At 39.3% G+C, this 14,374-nt stretch overlaps 1 protein-coding gene across 2 annotated transcripts in view; it reads right to left on the bottom strand.

Annotated features, from left to right (window-relative positions):
* Positions 1-14,374, bottom strand: part of prlra (prolactin receptor a) — an 89,597-nt gene that overhangs the window by 59,935 nt on the left and 15,288 nt on the right. The gene's annotated exons all lie outside the window — the stretch shown is intronic.

Raw genomic sequence — 14,374 nt, forward strand, 5'->3', positions numbered from 1 at the left:
GTCATTACTGTCATGTGAAAAGAGTACTGTGCGATATCCTTAAATCATTCACTTGTTCCAAGGCAGCGATTTGAATATAAGCTTGTCTTCAAACTAGAAGTAGTACACTGTTATGCCTGGTAGTGGTGTGCCCAACATCTAATGACCAATGAAGCTAATAAATCTGAACATGCACTCCGAACTAATTGTTACAAACACCTATATACCTGCTTATCCATGACATTATGTGATCAGGTAATCACATGACAGTAGCAAAATGCATAAGAACAACGCAGATACAGGTCAGGAGCTTCAGAATGGGGAAAAAATGTAAACTGAGTGATTCTGATCATAGGACGATTGTTGGTGCTTATCAGGATGGGTTGAGTATTTTAGTAACTGCTGATCACCTGGATTTTTAGGTAAAACAATCTCTTGAGTTTACTCCAAATGGTATGAAAAACATCCAGTGAGCGGCAGTTCTGTAGACAGAAATGTCTTGTTGCTGAGAGAGGTCAGACGAGGGTGGACAGATTGGTTTGACCTGACAGGGAAGGCTATAGTAACTCAGATAACCACTCTGTACAACTATGTAAGCAGAAAAGCAACTCATAATGTACAACACATCAAACCCTGAGATGGATGGAATACAACAGCAGAAGACTACTTTGCATCAACACTCCAGGCTGGTGATGGTGGTGTAATGGTGTGGGAAATGTTTTCTTGGCACACTTTTGGGCCTGTTAATACCAATTAATCATGGCGTGAAAGTCATGGCCCATTTGAGTATTATTGCTGACCATGTGCATCCCCTTCTTAGCCACAATTTACTCATTTTCTAATGGCTACTTCCAGTATGATAATGCACCATATCACCAAGCAAAGGTTGTCTCAAACTGGTTTCATGAACATGGCAGTGAATTTAGTGTTCTTCCCAGACACCGGATCTGAATCCTAGTAGGACACCTTTGGTGTGTGTAGCTGAGAGATCCACAGAACTTGCATGATATAATCATGTCAACATGGACCAGAATCAGAAAGGAATGTTTCCAACATTTTCTGGAATTCTTGCCTTAAAGAATAGAGGTTGTTTTGAGAGCAATAGGAGGAACTACCCAGTTTAAGTATAGTGTTTCTCATAATTTTGTGTAGTTGTAGATTAGGAGTGTAGTAATCAATTGAAATTTTGCATTACATTTCCCTGTTACAGCAACGTCAGTTGCAGAGTGCAGAAGGACAAAGCAATACATACAATTAGAGCAACGGAACACAGAATCCTGACATCAAAAGACTATTGCCATGAAATTTATTAAGTAGAATACAGTAATTGCTGTTTGAGCTAATTGCCAGAAACATTTTTTCTGATGGTACACTAGCAATATATGTATTAGTTACTCAAATCTTTATTGAATGTCATAGAAAGCCAACATCTTAAAGAATAAAAAGCTAATATTTACATAACTTATAGTAAATCTGGTATATGCCCATCAACTTCCCAAGCGTAATCACAAAGAGACATTTTTGATTGTGGCCGTGAACTAGAAAAAGTGAACTTTCACCATGGATTGATCTAAAACAAATTAATATTGCCTGAAATAATTAAAAGTAATATGAGGGGATTAAGTCAGTCTCCCAGTTGTGCCTTCCAAGGAATAGAATAAAGTGAGTTTAAAGATACATAATTATAAAGCATAAGTTCTCATTGAAGGTGCTCACCTACAAATAGAAAGAGCATCTGAGTTGTCTAGGCAATGTCAAGTGAATAAAGGCGTACAAAACTAGACATTGGGTGTGCTAATTGCCAGGTCATGCATACAATTTAACAAGATTGTTATCATCTTATAAAATACTTTTTTAACCTGTCATACATATGTTAAGAAGCAGGTCAAATTCTTCTTTTAATGCAATTTCATTATTGTTAGCTGTGTTTTTGCAAGAGGAACAGTTAAAAAAAATTGTGAATTTAAATGTCATTAGTCTTCGTTAAGAGACAGGATATTATTGAATTTGGAATTTTCTTAAACTTTGATCTTTGCATTACCATTAAATAACAGGTAAGACCAACTTCCTAATTTTTCACTAAAGATAGATAGATAGATAGATAGATAGATAGATAGATAGATACTTTATTAATCAGCAAGGGCAAATTCACATACTCCAGCAGCAGCTTACCGATAAAAACAATACTAATTAAAGAGTGATAAAAACGCAGTGCAAGTTAAAAAAATGCAAGGTGGGGAGTGTGAGGCAGGTATAACGGTCTATAACTTTGTATAATGTTAACGTTTACCCCCCCCTGGGTGGAACTGAAGAGTCGCATAGTGTGGGGGAGGGACGATCTCCTCAGTCTGTCAGTGGAGCAGGATGGTGACAGCAGTCTGTCACTGAAGCTGCTCCTCTGTCTGGTGATGATCCTGTTCAGTGGATTTTCCATTATTGACAGGAGCCGGCTCAGCGCCCATTGCTCTACCATGGATGTCAAACTGTCCAGCTCCGTGCCTACAATAGAGCCTGCCTTCCACACCTGTTTGTCCAGGCGTGAGGCATCCCTCTTCTTTATGCTGCCTCCCCAGCACACCACCACGTAGAAGAGAGCGCTCGCTACAACCATCTGATAGAACATCTGCAGCATCTTATTGCAGATGTTGAAGGATGCCAGCCTTCTAAGGAAGTATAGTTGGCTCTGTCCTCTCTTGCACAGAGCATCAGTATTGGCAGTCCAGTCCATCATCCAGCTGCACTCCCAGGTATTTATAGGTCTGCACCCTCTGCACACAGTCACCTCTGATGATCACAGGGTCCGGGAGGGGCCTTGGCCTCCTAAAATCCACCACTAGCTCCTTTGTTTTGAAGGTGTTCAGGTGTAGGTGGCTTGAGTCGCACCATTTAACAAAGTCCTTGATTAGGTTCCTATACTCCTCTTCCTGCCCACTCCTGATGCAGCCCACGATAGCAGTGTCGTCAGCGAACTTTTGCACGTGGCAGGACTCTGAATCGTATTGGAAGTCTGATGTATATAGGCTGAACAGGGCCGGAGAAAGTGCAGTCCCCTGCCGCGCTCCTGTTCTGCTGACCACAATGTCAGACCTGCAGTTCCCGAGACGCACATACTGAGGTCTGTCTGTAAGATAGTTCACGATCCATGCCTCCAGGTATGAATCTACTCCCATCTCTGTCAGCTTGTCCCTAAGGAGCAGAGGTTGGATGGTGTTGAAGACGCTAGAGAAGTCCAGAAACATAATTCTTACTACACCACTGCCTCTGTCTAAGTGGGAGAGGGATTGGTGTAACATATAGATGATGGCATCCTCCGCTCCCACCTTCTCCTGGTATGTAAACTGCAGAGGGACCAGGGCGTGGCAGACCTGTGACCTCAGGTGGTGAAGCAGCAGCCGCTCCATGGTCTTCATCACATGTGACATCACAGCAACAGGCCGCAAGTCACTCAGCTCACCAGGATGTGATACCTTTAGGCCTGGGGTGATGCAAGATGTTTTCCAAAGCCTCGATACTCTCCCCTGTTCCAGGCTCAGGTTGAAGATACACTGTAGAGGACTCTCCAGCTCCAATGCACAGGCCTTCAGCAGTCGTGGCGATACTCCATCTGAACCCACTACTTTGTTGGCACGAAGTCTCCCCAGCTCTCTGCTTACCTGAGCTGCTGTAATTGTGGGTGGGGGTAAACTCTCTCCTATGCTGATATCAGCAGAAGGATGGGTGGAGGATGCAGTACTCTGAGGTGAGAGTGGATTAGGGTGGTCAAACCTGTTAAAGAAGTTGCTCATCAGTTTTGCTCTCTCCACGTCTCTCTCGATGATGGCACCCCACTTCAAGTTGCAGCCAGTGATGATCTTCATCCCATCCCACACTTCCTTCATGCTGTTGTTCTGCAACTTTTGCTCCAGCTTTCTCCTGTACTGCCCTTTCGGCGCCCTGAGCTGGACTCGGAGTTCCTTCTGCACGCACTTCAGCTCATGCTGATCACTGCCTTTAAAAGACCTGTTTCTTTTTACTTCTTGAATGACTTTATGAAGGCTCATGCGGTCCACACCCCATTGCATATCAAGGACTCTGAGACAGAATTGGTCAAGAGCACCATCTATCTTGGTTTACACCTGGCGGCTGACCTTCATAGCCAAGAAGGTGCAGCAGCATCTCCACTTCCTTCAGCTGCTGAGAAAGGCCAGCCTACCTCACCCCCATTCTCGCAACATTCTACAGGGACACCACTGACAGCATTCTATCCAGATACATCACTGTCTAGTTTTGGGAACAGCAGTGTCTTTAACCACAAGGTCCTACAATGGATAATGCACTCAGCAGAAAAGATCATTGGGATCAGCTCTATCAAGCGTTGCAGCCATAAAGCATACAGCATTATGAAGGACTCCTCTCACCCCTCTTCCTCTTCCATTTGGCAAAGGGTTCTGTAGCATCTGAACCAGTTCTGTCAGATTCTGCAATAGCATCTACCTCTTTGCTGTCTGGACTCTGTACTCTGTGATGCCCCACACCTCACTGATCTATATTCCTAGTAGTTTTTAGTACATTTGTACATTAGCTACCATTGTTGTTTTTGTTTTTCATTAGTTCCTGTTATTACTTTTTATTTATTACTATCTTTACATTTACAAATTGTTTGTTTATCTATGTATTTATAGTATTGTATAATATACTGTAGTTTGTTACTTTTCTTGCACTTGTGCTGTGTTTATGCATAACTTGCATTGTGGTTCTTATTTCATACCACTGTATGCAGCAATACTGTGTATGGATGGTATGACATTAAAGCCACTTGACTTGATGATGCAAAAGTAGGATTTTCATTTCTTTGTTAGACAGAAGCAGTAATAAACCTTATCAAACTTATGAAATGGTATACATAAAGAATAAGTTACTAAAGGGATGCATATTGTTGGTCTGATAGAATTCTTCATTCTTTTGTAAATGTTATATATTTGCCAAAGTGTGATTTCTGATGGTACACTAGTAATATATGTATTTTTTATTCAAATCTTTATTGAAAGGCATAGAAAGCCAACATCTTAAAGAACAAAAAGTTAATATTTAAATATAGTAAAATAACAGTGCTTTATCTGGTATATGCCTATTAACTTCCCAAGAGTAATCCCAATAAGGCATGGCTGATTGTGACCCTGAACTGTAAAAAGTAGACTTTCACCATGGATTGATCTAAAACAAATTAATATTGCCTCAAATCTTAATTCTGGAAACAATTGACTGTAAGCTGTCCATTCCTATAATGACAACATGATATGAGAGTGCTGCTCTCTATGACATGGGAGCTGACAAATAATGAGAATTGACAAATAACGAGTCATAGTTAAGTAACACTGGCACCAAAGTTTGGTCTGATGACACTAGATAGCTTCTGCGCATTACTATTGTCATTTGGGCTGAATTTATTTTAAGTTCACATTTTTAATGTTTTCTCTATGGGATTAATAAAATATCTATCTATCTATCTATCTATCTATCTATCTATCTATCTATCTATCTATCTATCTATCTATCTATCTATCTATTTTGGTGTGGATTATTACCCAGAGTTTCAAAACCTGCTGTGAGGGTAACTGGTTATAATTTAACTGTTCTTCACCCTATATTGGTATTCACTTTGAATTTTTTTTTGGTTGCTCCAAATTATATTCCTGTGTGCTTTGTAACATGTCTACTAATTCTAGCCCTCTTTATCCAGAACTCATCCTGGCAACATCAGGTACAAAGCATGAAACAGCCCTGTATAGGAAGATAAGGTGATTGTTGGGCATAATCATATGTACTTCATCCACAGTCACTCACAAATGACTAAATTAACTCAATACACATTTTTGTAATGGGGAAAATTGGGAGAAAAACTAAGGTTTAAAGCAAAAAAAAAAAAATTGTGGGAGAAAAAATAAATTCCACAGACAAAGACCTGGGAAGAACTCAAACAAAGCATGCTGTATATGTATCTTCTTTATATTACACCAAATTTAAAGAGACTCAGTTAAAAAACATCCTCCAGTTACTGTCAGTGTACAGTTTGTGTTGATGTTTCAGGGTTCTGGAGTTAATAGGGAACCATTAGTTATAATCTTATATCTCAATCGGAGTTGCATTCCTCCTTGTGCTTATTACTTAGATAGATAGATAGATAGATAGATAGATAGGCAAACAAGACCAATTTAACACAACGACTGAGTAGGGTCTCAAAGTGACCCCAAATAAGACAAACTCACACTGGAGATTAGAGAAACTTGGCTGTTTCATGGGCAGACCACAGGGAATACCACAAAATATATTTTAGTGAATGTCTATGACAAAAAATATGATTCACGGAGATTAGTAACAAAAGGTTGATTTTAAGGGCTGCCCCACCAATGATAATGTAACACTGCACATATTAATAATAAAGTCTGCAGCTGATTACCCATTCATTGAAATATTTCTCTTCCAGATACTTTATGGCCCAATCAGTCTCAAATCACTATATACAGTTCAGCAGACTTTCTGACGATAACCCTGATTAACACCAACATCCTCCTGCGCAAAAATACTGACTTAATTTCTGAAATTGGAGCGTCTCTACCAAAACCATTTCTGTGAGATATTGGATTCTGTGGAAAATGTTTTTTTGAGACAAAAATGACTTTTTAAAATCAGTTATATTTGTTTCATGGCTTTTAGCATTTTTCATGTTCAGAAGTATTTTGTGAGGTACAAATAGCAGCCATCCTCTTTCTTAATTTTAGTTGAGGTAGAAACATTCCAAAATCAAGTATTTGCTGCACATTTCTTTGCCCTTAATTTGTATTTTTTTCTCTTCTTATTTCTTCAAATTAGTCAGGAATTTATATTCGGAATGTTAGAAAGTTCCCACATTATTGTCCAGAAGCAAGAAAATTGTTGTTTAAATGGATTTTACATATCCATGGTTTATCCATTTATTGTCTTGACCAGGTTACAGTTAAACAGGTGGTATAAGAATACACACCCTTCCTTAACTGAAAAAACATGTGCTACAACTTTCTTGGGAATATAAAGGCAGAAAACGATGGGGATTTACTTCAAGAGTCCCTTTCTTTCCTACCCAGCACTTGGGAGTAACTTATCTTTAAAAAACAATTTCCTATACTATCCAGGCGATCACCCTTCCCTTTCCAGATAGGGGACGACAAGGGTGATCGCCTGGATTGCAGCAACTACAGGGTGATAACACTGCTCTTGGTGCCAGGTAAGGTCCTTGCTAGGGTCATCCTCAATGGGATCCGTGATCACTTGCTCACCTACACGCAACCGGAACAGTCTGGTTTTACATCTAAGAAGTCTACCATTGACTGCATCCTGGCACTCATAGAGTGTAAACACAAATATCGGCAGAGTTTCTTTGCAGCCTTTGTCGATTATCGCAAAGAATTCGACTCAGTTGATTGAGCTGCCCTGTGGGACATCCTGAGGATTCACAGGATCCCCACGTGGTTGCTGGATATCATGGCTGGCCTGTACACTGGTACTGTGAGTGCTGTGCAGAGTGGAGGCAGGACCTCTGCGTTTTTCCCAGTTATTTCTGTGGTTTGTCAGGGGAGTGTTCTTGCTCTTACTCTGTTCAATGCTTGTATGGACTGGGTGTTGGGCAAGACCGTGGGGTCCAGCGGCTGCGGGGCATCTGTTGGTGAAGAAAGATTCAAGAAACTTGACTTTGCTGATGATGCTGTGGTCTTTGCGGTGTCAATGGAGGCTCTGATCGGGGCGCTCAAGAGACTGAGTGAGGAGTCTGAGTGTCTGGTCTTGCGAGTTTCCTACATAAAAGCCAAGATCAGGGCCTTTAATGACCTTTTGGGCACAGCCTTCAGCAGTGTGTCTGTTTGTGGAGAGAGTGTTGACCTTGTTGAGAGGTTTACTTACCTTGGCAGTGATATTCATGTCTCTGGTGACTTTTCCTGTGAAGTCAGTAGAAGGATTGGGCAAGCATGGGGGGTCATGAGGTCTATGGAAAGGGGTGTGTGGCACTCCCGATATCTATGCAAAAGGATGAAGGTCCAAGTCTTGGTGCTTCCTGTCTTACTATATGGTTGTGAGACATGGACGCTATCCAGTGACCTGAGATGAAGACTGGACTCCTTTGGTACTGTGTCTCTCCATAAAATCCTTGGGTATTGTTGGTTTGACTTTGTGTTGAATGAGAGGTTGCTCATGGTCCCGAATGAGGCGCATTACCTGCATTGTGAGGGAGCATCAGTTATGGCACTACAGCCATGTGGCGTGTTTCCCCAAGGGTGATCCGGCTCATAAGATCCTCATTGTTGGGGACCTGAATGGCTGGCCAGGCCAAGGGGTCACCCACGTCACACCTGGCTGCGTCAGATGGAGGGTAATTTCCGGAGGGTAGGACTGGACCGCGTGTCTGCCTGGGGGGTTGCCAACTGGGATCCCGAGCTGTTTCGACGTGTAGTGGGTGCAGCAAAGCACTGTACCAGTACATGCTCCCCAACTTGACTTGACCTACACTATCGTTTGGATTTTTTCACCAAGAACATGGGAACAGTTTGTTGTGGTGAACATATAGAGAGGTTCCAATAGTATATCATTCAAATGGAGAGATGTTTTAGTGGAAAGTAGAGCGAATCTATGTTAGTCGATACCTGCTGGTCATTCCACTATTAAAGACTTTCAGAAGACTATAGGAGTAAAAAAAAGTGAGTATATTTAAAATAGTTATATGGTTAATAGTGTAAATAATTAATTTTAAAAATATATTTTTTCTTTAAAATAGTAGTTTTGTTTTCATTTTAAACCATCTCTCAAAAACTGGATGTTATGGAGCAATTTTATTGCCAAATCTGTATTCAGTAACCTCTCTTTAAGGAACAGCAAAAAATGTTTAATGGGAGCAAAATTTTGTTTTGCAGACAAGTGTAACGAGTCAAGCAGGTTAAGTGGCCTGCTCTTTTTCACACAACAAAACAGCACTGAGATCGGATAGCACAATCTTGTTGTGTAAAGCACAACTCCCAGCTCCCCGTAATTAACTCCTACACAATTTCTGTTTTAAAAGTATAAACATTGTAATTGTTCACTCCCAATGACTCATCACTTGAGACCTGGGTGAGCCTTTTTCAGAAAGCAATGATACTACCTTAAAACAGTGTCACAACTCACAGTTACTGTATTTCTCAATCAACTAATCACACAAAGGGATCAATTATTACCATCAGTCTGACTTTCTGCATACATTCAAACTAAATCTTGCAAAGCATCAAACACGTTGAAACAGCAAATCTGTTTCCGATCGGGTTAGCAATGCTACCTTACTTTAAAATCCTGTGGCACCCCCAGCAGCGTACTGGTTGGTACTGGCCAACCACCTCTTCCAGTCGCCAGCTATAGATCAGAGAGACAGAGAGAGAGTGACTCAGTTTGAATTCTGCCCTCAGCCTCTGACTGTCTATATTTTTTGTTTCTGGGTACCTTGATTTCCTCCAAAAAGTCAATATTCCCAGTATGACCCTGATTGAGTGTGACCTACAGAGTTGGTTTTCTTCTTCTGTGCAGTGCTGCTGGCATAGACCACCATGATGGTGAAATAGATGTTAGGTATTATAGATTAATTCCATACATCCTGTTGCTTAGATAACATATTGTGTGAAATTTTATATCTGCTTTTATAGTTATATGTTTATTTTCAAAATAAGCTTATACCAACATTGAAACTTTTGTGTATTATGCCTGAGAAAAAATATAAGGCTTGTCCTAAAAAATACATGTCAGAATGGGCCAAGCGATGAATGGGCAAGGCAAAGAGTGGTCAGATTATAGAATGAAGAACTTCAACTGGATCAAAGGTTTTTGTAATAAAACCAAAATAAAATTAGTTAAGAGTCAAAATTAAGAAGAAAAAAGCAAAAGAATCACAAATAGTGGTTAGGTTAGTCCAAAAACCTGGATACTGAATGAAATGCACCACCATGTTTTGTTTAGATGCTGCTGTTTTAACTTTACGTGACCAGCAACTGCCATGACAGTGTTAAACTCAGTTTGTTATAAGCATATTTTTGTGTATTTTATTTTATGTTTCATGTAGGGTTTATTTTTTTATATATTTTATATAAGTTTATTTTTTTGCCATGTCTTGTTTTCTTTTTTAGTTGACACCATTTGGAGGTGTCACATGACCAAAGTTTAAATGTGATGTTCACAGCCTGCATTACCCCTTAGTGAATATACGATGAATGTCTGTCTGTAGCATGTTTTGTTTTTATTTCAAGCAGGCCCTAGTCCTATATTTCTGTTTCTGCTTTTGACTTCATTTTACGTCTGACTTACAATTAATGTGTTTACCCCGTTTGGATTATAATTGCTGATTTCAAATTCTGATTCCTGGCTTTGACCCTTGCTTTTCTTGACCATTTCTCTGTTTCACATTACCCATCTTCTTTTTTTTAATTTTTACAATAATCCCTGAGCATTAGAACATTAGTATAATTTAGATAAGAACAGGCCATTCAGCCCAACAAAGCTTGCCAGTCCTATCTACTTAATTCTTTTAAAAAACAGTTTTGAAAGTCCCTAAAGTCTTGCTGTCTACCATACTGTTTGGTAGGTTATTCCAGGTGTCTATGGTTCTCTGTATAAAGAAAAACTTCCTAATGTTTGTGCGAAAGGTACCCTTAACCAGTTTCCACCGGTGTCCCTGTGTTCTTGAGGAACTCCTTTTAAAACAACAGTCTTAATCCACTGTGCTAACTCCCTTCATGATGTTAAACAATTCAATCATGTCACCTCTTAGTCTTCTTTTGCTAAAATTGAAAAGGCTCAGCTTCCAACAGATAACTGCAACAATATGGCAGCACCCAGGCAGAAGCAAAACAAAATTGTGACTCCCATAAAAAATCACAAAGGCATTGAGACACTTTTAAAATAATAATTTTAAGTATAACATTTTTAAAATAAGAAATAAAGAGAAATTAAACTAAAGTATCCAGGAACGCTAATCTGAATGTCTTTTTAATATGGGAGGAGTACTGGAGAACACAGAGAAAACCCATGCAGACACAGGGAAAACAGATAGCACTTGCAAAAAGATCTGAACCGAGGACTCTAACATTTGTTAAGACATAACTGTTGCGACAGTGAGATCCCTTTTCGTGTAACTTAGCAAAAAATAAATAATATTGATGATGGCTTACATGGCAGCACGGTGGGGTGGTGGGTAGCGCTGCTGCTGCCTCGTAGCTAGGGGACCTGGGTTCGCTTCCCGGGTCCTCCCTGCGTGGAGTTTGCATGTTCTCCCCGTGTCTGCATGCGTTTCCGGTTTTCTCCCACAGTCCAAAGACATGCAGGTTAGGTGCATTGGTGATTCTAAATTGTCCTTAGTGTGTGCTTGGTGTGTGGGTGTGCGTGCCCTGTGGTGGCCCTTGCGCCCTGTTGGCTGGGATTGGCTCCAGCAGACCCCCGTGACTCTGTAGTTAGGATATAGCAGGTTGGATAATGGATGGATGGATGGCTTACATAGCTAACAGTATCACAAGTAGGGATACTGTCAAGTCTGACACCAACTACCATAACCTTTATCACACCTGTGTATGAGGTTCATTTTATCCACACTTAACACTTTCCTGTCAACAGCAATTATTTTGCAGTCGTCTGAGATAGTTTTGAGCTATTTATGATATTTACAGTACAAACAGACTCTTGGTCTAACAGTGGTGCTCAAAATCCTTCATAATATTGCCTTTGAACCTTGTCATTTTTTTAAACCTTTGCGTTTTTCAATTTTAATATTGACTTTCAACTACAGTTTTACCTTTCTTTGCATGTTTTGAACTCTTTGGTTATATTTTTGACTGCTCATTTGAATTTGTTCTTTATTAATAAGCAACAGGTGGTTTTCTCAATGGACAATACAGTATATCCTTAATCTGTGACTAATGAATTTGTCATTACTATGAATCTAATATGACTTTCTCATTTCATTAGTGCTTTGCCACCACAGGAACTTTTTCCAGGAACCAGGGACTTCTTAGAAATTTTTTAGTATTCCCATTACTTTCGCCAAAATTTGTCGCTGCATTTTTAGCTGTGTTGTTATTTTCTCTTTCTGTGTTATATTCAATATATATTGGCGTAGCCGTCACTGCAGTCAGTGCTTTTTTTTCCCCTATTAACCGATCGCCACACAATCAGCTCTGTAAAAGACGTTAAGCCATCTGTAAGCTTAGCACCGATTCTTCAAAACGTTTAAAAAACATTGAAATATCTTCGTAGTACATGTTTAATTATTCTATCCTTAACGACACTCCCAGTGAAGAATATAGATTATTTAAATGAAGTTAAAGTTTTATCTGTATAATATAATAAACATATTTTGCTGCATTTCATCTTAAAAATGATATCGTCATCATATGTAAATACGCGCTTTATAAAGTGGCTCAGGTTGTGCGATATTATAACTGTAGTGCAAGTTTACAGTGAGGTGATTGTACGTATAAGTACAGACAATTCTACAAGGAGCAATTGATTGAGTGCGTTTATAGTTCTTGGGATGAAACTGTTTCTGAACCGCGAGGTCCATACAGGAAAGGCTTTAAAACGTTTTGCAGTGGCTGAGACAGCGTGTCCATGAAACTGTATACCGATAATTCTCTTTCCGAACAGCTGCTGCTGTGATTCACACTCAGATACAGTGATATACTGTAATTACTCCGAGTGGTGCAGTGAGAGTAATATGGAAAAAGATGATCCGCTGTGGGAACTCCTAACGGGAGGAGCTGAAAGAAGAAGAAGAAGAAGAAGGTGCAGTGAGAGTGACAACGCTAAAGCAGTTATGGCATTTGGAATAATATGGCTGTTCCCTCTACCATTATATTGTTACGAGTTAATTACAATCAGATGCATTACACTAATAAACAATATGCGGTTAGTTTCTGTGTATTTATAAAGCCGCGTCATGAAAATAATGAGTAATCACACAGGAACAGTACCATTGCTTTGACGCTAGGTGCCGCCAGTCTGCAAAACCGAGCGGAGAACTTGCGTACGACAAGGCATGAGGTACCATGGAAAAGTGCGTGGCTTTACGCCAAATGTAGGTTTTATACATCGCGATTTGAACGTGGAAAAGTTCTTACGCAACATTTCTGTGCGTATGCACCGTTTATAAATGAGGCCCCAGGTGTTTATGACATTTAAAATTTGTTTATGACATTTAAAATTTGAATGAATTTGATCTATCTGTTAAAATTACTATTTTTAGTAAGTTTTTTAACCAGCTAATGATGCAAATATAATTCTTATAACTGCAGATGTTACGAACCTAACAGAGTAACTCCCTTACAAACTAGATTTTAACAGCATGCTAGAAAAACAGCTTTAAAGAGATTATTTAAATGAAAATATCCTGAATTACCTTGAAATTCAGTGATTCAACATTACAGATATAATAATCTTTGAATTTTTATTTTTAGTATTGATTTTAAACAGACTTTTTCATTTACTAGAGAGAAATTGTTCAAGAATAAATTTAGAATGTGCACATGGTCAAATAAATCAGGTGATATCATCCTTTATAAACCCTAAGCTGAAATCTTTCGAAGATTTCCATCCCTCACCATGTTGTTACACTGCAGAAATCTCCATGTCCATCACACGTTAAAATTCAAGCCGTGCATTATATTTTGCTACTTATGAATGCCCATACTAGTGTACTTAATAATGAGAATTAGGCACCAACTTAACGCGCATACCAATATTTTCAAGGTTCTTTTCTAATTAGTACTTATATAATTTATATTCTATTACAGAAAAAGGCTCAAAATTGTTCACTTGAATAATGGAGGTAATTTTAATTAGAAGCCATTAAATATGATTTCTGTTTTTGCCATGGTATTAAATAGGTATTGAGCAGCATAAAATTTCACTGATATTGGTACCAAATACAAATATTCTGGTATTGTGACATGCCTAGTGACAACTACAACAAAAACGCAAAACAAAGACAATTGACAAGTTGGAAGGGAGCTTGACATCTATTGTCACCTACTGGTCTTTTGAAAATTGTCAATATTATTTAAAACATAAGGAGATCTATAAATAAATTCATTCATCCATTATTTGAACTGACATAATCCATTAAAGGGTGAAGAAGATCTGGGCCTATCTGGGAAGCATCACATGAGACCAATTTTTAAAGTTCCTAAATAGTCAAGCCTGCAAATGTTAAAAGTAGAAATGCAATAAATCCACATGACTACAGGGAGCACCTGCAGACTTCACAGAAACAGTGCCTGGGACAGTATTTGACCCCAAGTCTTTGGGGGTGTGATGCACCAGGGTACAACGTTTGCCACTTTGAGGTCTACTGGAGAAGCAGGCTTATAATATGATGGTCTGT

The sequence above is a fragment of the Polypterus senegalus genome, chromosome 4 (assembly GCF_016835505.1).
Source record: "Polypterus senegalus isolate Bchr_013 chromosome 4, ASM1683550v1, whole genome shotgun sequence".
Classification (NCBI taxonomy): domain Eukaryota; kingdom Metazoa; phylum Chordata; class Cladistia; order Polypteriformes; family Polypteridae; genus Polypterus; species Polypterus senegalus.